This window comes from Engystomops pustulosus, chromosome 3 (assembly GCF_040894005.1).
Source record: "Engystomops pustulosus chromosome 3, aEngPut4.maternal, whole genome shotgun sequence".
Lineage (NCBI taxonomy): Eukaryota > Metazoa > Chordata > Amphibia > Anura > Leptodactylidae > Engystomops > Engystomops pustulosus.
Genome location: NC_092413.1, coordinates 18,219,717 through 18,230,797, shown reverse-complemented (window position 1 = coordinate 18,230,797; position 11,081 = coordinate 18,219,717).

Here is an 11,081-nt window from a genome sequence, read left to right as displayed (position 1 = left end):
TTATCCCTGTACTGTGACATCACTGTGTGTATTATACCTGTACTGTGACATCGCTGTGTGTATTATCCCTGCACTGTGACATCACTGTGTGTATTATCTCTGTACTGTGACATCACTGTGTGTATTATCCTGTACTGTGACATCAATGTGTGTATTATCCCTGCACTGTGACATCACTGTGTGCATTATCCCTGTGCTGTGACATTACTGTGTGTATTATCTGTGTACTGTAGCATCACTGTGTGTATTATCCCTGTACTGTGACATCACTGTGTGTATTATCCCTGTACTGTGACATCACTGTGTGTATTATCCCTGTACTGTGACATTACTGTGTGTATTATCCCTGTACTGTGACATCACTGTGTGTATTATCTCTGTACTGTGACATCACTGTGTGTATTATCCCTGTACTGTGACATTACTGTGTGTATTATCCCTGTACTGTGACATCACTGTGTGTATTATCCTGTACTGTGACATCACTGTGTGTAATATCCCTGTACTGTGACACCACTGTGTGTATTTTCCATGTACTGTGACATCACTGTGTGTATTATCCCTGTACTGTGACATCACTGTGTGTATTACCCCTGTACTGTGACATCACTGTGTGTATTATCCCTGTACTGTGACATCACTGTGTGTATGTTATCCCTGTACTGTGACATCACTGTGTGTATGTTATCCCTGTACTGTGATATCACTGTGTGTATTATCCCTGTACTGTGACATCACTGTGTGTATTATCTCAGGACTGCCTGTATATGTGCGAGCAGTTTGCACGTTCTTTCTAGTACAATGTGAGACAGAAAATTAGTGCAGACACTTTACTAAATGTGGGCCAATGTGTGATAATATTATTATTAATATTATCATTATTATCATTATTCACTCGGCCATATACTCAACACAGTAACAAATATGTATACTTCATACTTAATATCTATTATCATTCATTATTGTGACATTTATATTATTTATTATTATTGTTATTATTATTATTAACTTATTCATCCTCACATAGTAGATAAGTTAAAAAAAAAATGCATAGTTATCATTTATTTATTATTATTTTATATAATATTATTTTTCATTATTTATTTATTACTTATTATATTATTATATATTTATTATTTTATTATAATTCATGTTGTAGCCTTATTATTGTTACTTCCATGTATTTATTACTTTTAATAAACACATGGGGGTGTTTTTTTGTTGTATTTTAGTAACTTTTTGGATGCATTGGGGTATTTGCTTATTATTTTGCGCCTTTTACCTGCAGTCCGCCGGAGTTCGCCATATAACAGTTTCTTGGTTTGCGCCTAATTTGTCTTTGTATTTCTCCTGCTTCCAGATGTTTGGGCCTCATTTAACACTGATTTGAGCCTTAAAGGATGCAAATAATTGTGCAAAAACTCCCCAGTCGCGACCATGCATAGGGAAGCCAATAGTTTCCCAAAAATAGTTTGCTGATTTTAAGTATTGCACCTAAAAAGTCTCCAAAAAACCTGCATTTGACAAAGACTAGAAAGACAAGTAAAGTGCAAAAAAGAGGCAAGAGAAGGGCACAAATCACAGAGAAACATCAGGAAAATGGGATAAATGACATCAAATTAAAGCGCAAAACAAGAAAAATGACCCCCTTTATTTCTCATATTTATAAATATTATTTATTACTATGAAAAATACTTATATCTACTATTATTATGACTATAATAATTCATTATTATTTTCCATTTATAATGACTGTTATTAAGTAGGGGACTACCTGTAGTATTACTAATTTTATTTACTGTTATTAGGATCATTATAATAATTAATATTTTTTTTATTATATATTACTACTTATATTACCATTAATTATTGTTATTTCTAGTATTTATTATGTTTAATATTTTTAATATTACATGTATTATTTTTTATTGAATATATTATTATCACTTTATCATAATCATCATAATTCATATAGTATTTTTTTTTTTTTTCTATTTGATGTCGGTGGATATAAGGGACAGCCGTGTCCTGACCTGAGGCATGAGGTCACTTTGGTAGTTGTGTAGTTGCTATAGATGTGTGATTGTGATTATCTCTTGGATATTGGGATTATTTTTGAATAATACAGGCAGTCCCCGGGTTACGTACAAGATAGGGTCCGGAGGTTTGTTCTTAAGTTGAATTTGTATGTAAGTCGAAACTGTATATTTTATCTGTAGATCCAGACAAAAAAAAAAATTTGGCCCCAGTGACAATTGGAGTTTAAACATTTTTTGCTGTAATGGGACCAAGGATTATCAATAAAGCTTCATTACAGACACCTTACAGCTGATCATTGCAGTCCTGGGACTATAGTAAAGCATTCAGAAAGCTTCACCAGAGGTCAGAGAGGTCTGTCTGTAACTATGGGTTGTCTGTAAGTCGGGTGTCCTTAAGTAGGGGACCGCCTGTATTATTAACCCCATGCAGCCTGCTGTAGTATGATATATATTGTAGTAGAGGATGCATATACACCCAGGCCCTGTATGTTTGTGCTGCTGATGCTTCTCCCTGTAGTATAACCGGTGAGGCCCGGGCCTGGGGTTTATCATCCTCAGCTGCCATGGAGACCGGGATAAGCCTATTCCCCCACCCTGGGTATTATCTTGTGAGGCCTCATGTATAACACGAACTTCACGTGAAAAAAACACAGCGGATGAGATTAACCACACAGGAGGCGCTTAATGAGGGGGATTAACCTCTTCATGTTTGTCACAGACTATGACAGCGGTGTCCATAGATTTATATTGGGTGATCATTGTCATCTGTTTTATGTCACATACAATCTCATCCGCAGATCACACACATCTCTAATAAGGAACCCTGGGATGTTGTAAAGACGAAAATCATCCATTAGATGTCTTGTGTGAGACTAGAATAATCTCCAGAAACAGCGCCACTCTATGTCATGGCCAGGTATGGTACTACAAATAACACCGGGCTGAGACAATAGTGCAAAGTCTTTCTAAGACTCCATGTAAAATATAGTGTATTCTTATGAGTAGTAGATGCCCTATCAGCCCCCTGACTGCGGTCACACATGACGTTTTGAATGCGTTTTTGGCCCGTTTTTAAGCAGTACGTCAACACAGGTTTTACCAATTATCTTAATTAAAGCTGGTCAAAAACGAATGCGTTTTCTGATGGACTGTTTAAATACGGGCCAAAAACGGGTTCACAACGCCACGTGTGACCGCAGCATAACACCTTCCCCCATCAAGCTATTGCTGATGTCCTGCTCATTTATTGCCCCAGGGGAGGGCAGAGGATTCCCCCACTTAACGCTTCTCTACCAGGACTTCTTGACAGATAAAGTTCAATATAGTAGTGAAGCAGGGAGCCATCAACTGCCCGCTGCATTACTCCATCACTACTGTGTGCGGCACTGGTGGGCAGGCGCGATGTGATGATGTCATTGCGCCTGCTAGGTTCAGAGCTGAGCACAGCAGTGGCCAGGAGGAGACTGGGTACGGCCGAACTTGAATTTTTAAAATTTGTTTGGGCCTCACTAGCATAGCTCCCAACCGTCCCGATTTTGCCGGGAAAGTCCCGTTTTTCTTACCTCTGCCCCGCGTCACGGGCAGCTATGAGATTGTCACGGATTTTCCCCCCAGGTCCCGCTGTGTCCCCATAGTAAATACTTTGAAAGCCTGAACTCACAGTACAGAATGGCTTCTACAGACATCGGGAGGGAATCCTTTTCAGAGAAGTGTCGGCTTAGCGGAGAGCAGGGACCACGTCATCAGGTTCAGATCAGCATCTGTCCATATATGGTCACTGCATCTCCTAGGCTTCCCCAGAGCAGACATCGGGAGGGAATCCTTTTCAGAGAAGTGTCGGGCTTAGCGGAGAGAGCAGGGACCACGTCATCAGGTCAGATCAGCATCTGTCCATATATGGTCTCCAGGGCTTCCCCAGACACAAGCTCTGTATTTAATTAAATTACATAAAGTTTTGCCCAGGCTGAGATTTGAACCTGGGACCCTCTGCACTGCAGGCAGGAGCTTAACTAACTGAGCTATAAGTTAAAGGAAACCTACCACTTATAAGTGGTAGGTTTATACACATATACATGGCACCAGCTCAGGGTGAGCTGGTGCCAGAGCATATTTTTGTTAAGGGAACAAAGCCTCTATGTTAGAATTCTAAGTAATATTAACTTATAACTCGGCGCACCGCACTTGGGTTCGGCGCACCATGCGCGCGCCCGTGCGTGCGCCGGTGACGTCACCGAGCTCTCCGGCACACGCGCGCCTGCGCAACTTAGCAGAGGGAAACAGGCCGTGCTAAGTTGCACAGGCGCGCGTGTGCCGGAGAGCTCGGTGACATCACCGGCTCTCCTCCACTTCACAATCCGGCGCACGCACGGGCGCGCGCATGGTGCGCCGAGCCCAAGTGCGGTGCGCCGAGTTATAAGTTATTATAACTTATAATTCTAACATAGGGGCTTTGTTCCCTTAACAAAAATATGCTCTGGCACCAGCTCACACTGAGCTGGTGCCATGTATATGTGTCTAAACCTACCACTTTTAAGTGGTAGGTTTCCTTTAAGATTTCTGGTAACTAAGAAGTGTTATCTGCCACTGTTACATTGTGACACAGACTTACTGCCCTGATATATAGAGAGGGATCTTCTCAGGGGTTATTATTGTAATTATTCAGACTATTATTATTATTATAAATTTTATTATTTTTATTATAATGGAGACGATTATTAATAATAGTAAAAATAATAATCATCTCAATAATAATAATAATAATCTCCATAATAATAATAATAGTCTCAATAATTACAATAATCTCTGAGAAGATCCCTCTCTATATACCAAAGCATTAAATCTGTGTCACAGTGTAACAGTAGTCATAGTTCTTAGTTACCAAAATTCTATACATAGATAATCACAGAGGTTATAGCTCAGTTGGTTGAGGAGCTGTGACATTATTGTACATGGACACTGCATGTTCTGGGTTCTAATCCCAATGAGGATGATTTTTTTTTTATTGACATGATTTTTATTATTATAATATGGCTAAAATTTGGGGCGTGGCCAGGGAGTGATTTGGGGTGTGGCTTAGGGGGATCGCCGCCATTTTGTCCCTCTTTCCCTTTCACAAATGTTGGGAGGTATGCACTAGTAACACCGGTGTTAAAGGGGTTTTCCCACCAAACAAGTTAGTCCAACTTGCTGATCGGCGGGGGTCTCAGTGATACCTCTGCAGTCTCCGTCAGTTCCGTAGAGATGAATGCGCAGCCGTCTGCTCCACTCATCTCGGTGATCGACGAGGGGTCCGACAGAGGTACCTCGGACTCCCTATTCTCGTGATCTGTGGGGGTCTCATCACTGATCAGCAAGTTAGGCAAGTTTACTTGTTTGGTGGAAAAACCCCTTTAAGTGTGTAAATGCTACTGGCAAAGTCACCAGCTGCGGCATCACGATGGCGCTAACAAGCGCGCCACCAAAATGGCGGTGCCCTGCCGGATCGATTTAAATGCCACTGATTACTTTGCCAGCAGCATTTAAAGAGTTAACACTCAAGATGGGCGCCAGCACCCTTTGCGGGCATTAACGCTTGAGGATCGGGTTCGGATCCAATCAACACTGGTGATTATGTCATTTTTCCTCCCAAAAAATAAAAATTTTACAGCAAAAACAAAATAAGTGTTTGGTGAGGGGGAATAACATGGGGCTACAGAAATTAGGGCATTTTATGTCAGGGCCCAACAGAAAAGGGGGCATTATGAGTGGGAGGGGCTACTAAGGGGTACATTATAAATGGAAGGGGGCTGCATAATATGTCGATTGGTCACATCAGTGGTTATTATACAGGGGGCATCAAACAGTTTTGGGGGCGCAGGACAGAAAGGCGTTATACAGTTGGGGGCCACAGAAAGGAGGGATTATAGTGTGGGCTATGATACATTGGGTCAGATGTATCACAGTTGTCATATCGCACTAGTTTCGGTTTTGCCCCTAAATGAGGTGCATTGTTGCGCCTGATTTATCACAAGCTAAAACAATCTGTGATGAGTTGAGTTCCTCCGACTTATTAATCACTTGTGAGTCCCAATATGATTTTGCAACTGCACTATATTGTAGCCGCAAATTAGGCGCAGAAGTACTGCAACAAAATAAAAAGGCACTAGAACAACAGAAAAATCAAGTGATACTCCTGGCCCAGTGTGTATATTTTACATACGAAGTATATTGGTGGTTACTTCCGTGAGGCGAATTGAGCCTCTTGCCTCAGGCAGCACCACCTGCAGCAAGATTGGGGGGCGGCAGCATCAGCTGGACAGTTTTCAGCTACAAAGCAGGACCTGCTAATTAAAAAATCGGGTCTCTTAACACTTGATATCAGCTTGGGTGTGAGACACTGTATGGAGAACCCACATACTATAAAAAATAACCAGTTACACTACTATTGGATGGGGCGGAGGGAACACTGTTCTATCGCTCACCTCAGGCAGCAGGGAGTTTAGGTGCACCCCTGACTACTTGTGACAACTGTGAGAGCTAAAAGAAATGTTTTAAGGAAAGGGGTGGAACATTTTTGTTTCACCCTTTGTGCACCAGCCTCCAGCCAAGATTGAATTATAAATAAGGACAACCCTCCAAGAAATGAAACCACCAAGATTGTTCCTCTGTCGTGACATGTTACCCCCCAACCTGTGTGATCATCGAGAGACGATTTGTAGTGGTGGAGCCTAGATGCCTCCTGCAAGATCCTTGTAACCATCCAGTCTGTTGCCCCTTGTAAGACGGTCTGCAACCACCAAGTGGGGTGCCTCAGGGCTAATAATAGACCCCTACTACATCATGGAACATGCAACAGCTTGTGTGATATCGTCCCCAGCTCTTACCTTTATGACTATTACAAAAAAAGGCGAACGCTTGGTGTTTATCCTCCGGAATATTTCGGTTTCACACTCACAGCAGAAACGTTTTTTGTTTATATCGTTTACAAAAAAATTTCAGGTTGTGTTTCCAGCTGGTGGAAGGTTGCCGGTGAGGGACGAGTCTGGACACGTAGGAGCAGCACCTGACAGCGCGATGGACTATCTGTAGGGAAATCTTCTAATACACATGACACCCAACACATGCGAATCACTCCCGAGACTCCAGGGCACGCGCTGCCATAGACACCGGCTGCCGGGTTATATAAGCAAATTACTTCACCTTCTGTAACTGGTTTTGCTTTAATGATAGGATCAGGGGCGTAACTAGGAGAGGCTGGACCACATAGCAGATTTCTGAATTGCCCCCTCCCCCCTTCCCCCTTAAAAATTATACATAGTATACAGTCATATAAACACACATTAATATAATTCATATACAGTATATAGACATACAGCATCAGTGTCGGACTGTGTTTTCTTAGGCCCACCAGAGAAAATTAATTTGGGGGCCCACTCTTCATTATCCCCCAGGAAGTATACTCTAGCAACCTCCAAATTGTGGTGTTTTCTAAAGGACCTCTGGGGTTCAGTATTGGGTTAAACCAGGGCCCACCGGAGGATCCTCTGGTACTCTGGTGGGCCAGTCCGACACTGTACAGCATATACACAACCTATACACACATACAGCATAAACATACATACAGTATACACACCACATACAACATATACACACATACACACAGTACCATTAACAGACATACAGCATATACACACCACATATACATACATACAGCATATGTACACAGTACCATATATGACCATACAGCATATATATAGACATACAGCAAATTTTACACACATATATTCAATACCGTATACAGACATACAGCATATACACAAACTATACACATACAGCTTAAACATACATACAGTATACACATACCACATATACATACATACAGCATATACACACATACACACTGTACCATATACACCCATGCAGCATATACACACACAAACAGCAAATACTATACACATACATTCAATACCATATACAGACATTTAGCATATACACACTAAATACCCAAGATGCCGGGCCCCCTCACACTGAGGGCCCCATAGTGGCTGCTACAGCTGTAGTTATGCCCCTGGATGGGATTTTTCTAGAACTAGTTTGGCGGTATTACTTTTATTGTGATTGCATTACTACCAAGGAACAGAGATGGAGAGATGAAGATGAAGATAAAGTACTTGCTTGTAACCTGTCACTAGATATGAAAATTAGCAGAGAATTCCTACTTGCCTGAGATGAGTCAAGTTTGAGGCTACAGGACAAGAGTCACATCAGATGCCCTTCTAGTTGGCTCTATAGAACCTAGAAGAAATGGAACGGAAATTTCAGATGACATGTGGCTTGTTGTTCTGTGATCTACAGAACCAGAGATTCAGACAGTAAAATAATAAACACTGATACTCACCTTTTTCTGTTTCCCCACAGAAGCTACTCTCCCTCTGCTCCTGCTTTGTGTAATACTGAAGCCGACAGGCAGATGGCATCATCACACGGCGTCTGCCGGCTCTGCTACACACCCCCAGTAGAAGCAGAGGCACAGGGATAATGCAGGGAGCTGCCGGCTCTGCTACACACAGTAGAAGTAGAGGCACAGGGATAATGCAGGGAGCTGCCGGCTCTGCTACACACCCCCAGTAGAAGCAGAGGCACAGGGATAATGCAAGGAGCTGCCGGCTCTCCTACACACAGTAGAAGCAAAGGCACAGGGATAATGCAGGGAGCTGCCGGCTCTGCTACACACAGTAGAAGCAGGGGTACAGGGATAATGCAGGGAGCTGCCGGCTCTGCTACACACAGTAGAAGCAGGGGTACAGGGATAATGCAGGGAGCTGCCGGCTCTGCTACACACAGTAGAAGTAGAGGTACAGGGATAATGCAGGGAGCTGCCGGCTCTGCTACACACAGTAGAAGCAAAGGCACAGGGATAATGCAGGGAGCTGCCGGCTCTGCTACACACAGTAGAAGTAGGGGCACAGGGATAATGCAAGGAGCTGCCGGCTCTGCTACACACAGTAGAAGTAGGGGCACAGGGATAATGCAGGGAGCTGCCGGCTCTGCTACACACAGTAGAAGTAGGGGCACAGGGATAATGCAAGGAGCTGCAGGCTCTGCTACACACAGTAGAAGTAGGGGCACAGGGATAATGCAAGGAGCTGCTGGCTCTGCTACACACAGTAGAAGTAGAGGCACAGGGATAATGCAGGGAGCTGCCGGCTCTGCTACACACAGTAGAAGTAGAGGCACAGGGATAATGCAGGGAGCTGCCGGCTCTGCTACACACAGTAGAAGAAGAGGCACAGGGACAATGCAGGGAGCTGCCGGCTCTGCTACACACAGTAGGAGTAGAGGCACAGGGATAATGCAGGGAGCTGCCGGCTCTGCTACACACAGTAGAAGCAAAGGCACAGGGATAATGCAGGGAGCTGCCGGCTCTGCTACACACAGTAGAAGCAAAGGCACAGGGATAATGCAGGGAGCTGCCGGCTCTGCTACACACAGTAGAAGCAAAGGCACAGGGATAATGCAGGGAGCTGCCGGCTCTGCTACACACAGTAGAAGTAGGGGCACAGGGATAATGCAAGGAGCTGCCGGCTCTGCTACACACAGTAGAAGTAGGGGCACCGGGATAATGCAAGGAGCTGCAGGCTCTGCTACACACAGTAGAAGTAGGGGCACAGGGATAATGCAAGGAGCTGCCGGCTCTGCTACACACAGTAGAAGTAGAGGCACAGGGATAATGCAGGGAGCTGCCGGCTCTGCTACACACAGTAGAAGTAGGGGCACAGGGATAATGCAAGGAGCTGCAGGCTCTGCTACACACAGTAGAAGTAGAGGCACAGGGATAATGCAGGGAGCTGCCGGCTCTGCTACACACAGTAGAAGCAGGGGTACAGGGATAATGCAAGGAGCTGCAGGCTCTGCTACACACAGTAGAAGTAGGGGCACAGGGATAATGCAAGGAGCTGCTGGCTCTGCTACACACAGTAGAAGAAGAGGCACAGGGACAATGCAGGGAGCTGCCGGCTCTGCTACACACAGTAGGAGTAGAGGCACAGGGATAATGCAGGGAGCTGCCGTCTCTGCTACACACAGTAGAAGCAGGGGCACAGGGATAATGCAGGGAGCTGCTGGCTCTGCTACACATAGTAGAAGTAGAGGCACATAGATAATGCAGGGAGCTGCTGGCTCTGCTACACACAGTAGAAGTAGAGGCACATAGATAATGCAGGGAGCTGCCGGCTCTGCTACACACAGTAGAAGTAGAGGCACAGGGATAATGCAGGGAGCTGCCGGCTCTGCTACACACAGTAGAAGTAGAGGCACAGGGATAATGCAGGGAGCTGCAGGCTCTCTGCATTATCACTGTAATAAGCTCTGTTGAATTGCAGACACATACCTACCGACATGCGAGGCAGAGCCCAAAAACGGGACTGTCCTGCCGGATCTGGGAAGGTTGGGAGGTATGTGTATAGTATCTTATCTGGTGTGAGGATGAAAATAAGGGGAAGAGCCCCGATACACACAGACCCTGACTTCCTCCAACATTTCTTTTGTGTACTCAGCCCTTTACACAGTGGGGCAGCACCCGAAGTCTGGGACTATCCCCCTCACTTGAAGAGATTTAGGATGTCGGGGAAGAGTCTCCAGTAACACAAGGTACTTGGTCTGTTCTTCCAATATCCCTCCATTTTTCAAACATTTTATGTGCAGAACCTTTTAGATTCGCACTATCCACATCCTGGTTGATGTCCAATTGTCCCTGATAGATTGATGCAGACATCACCACGAGGAGCCTGAGATGTGAAGGTCATTGTTCCCGCTCTCACACTGTGAAAGAGATTAGATAATAGGTAATTTCACACCATAGACATAATAGGTAAAAGTGCAGCTCAGGCACCACATATGACAGGCGGACGGGGGCTTATTAGGACTCCGTACAATCTGCACGTGAGATTTAGCCAAGTCTTTCCCTGGGATCTGTCTTCAGCCTTTTATCTAAATTGGCAGCACTAGAAATAGAGGCAATTTTTACTCCATTAACTTATACAGATAAAGCCGGAGCACGAGACA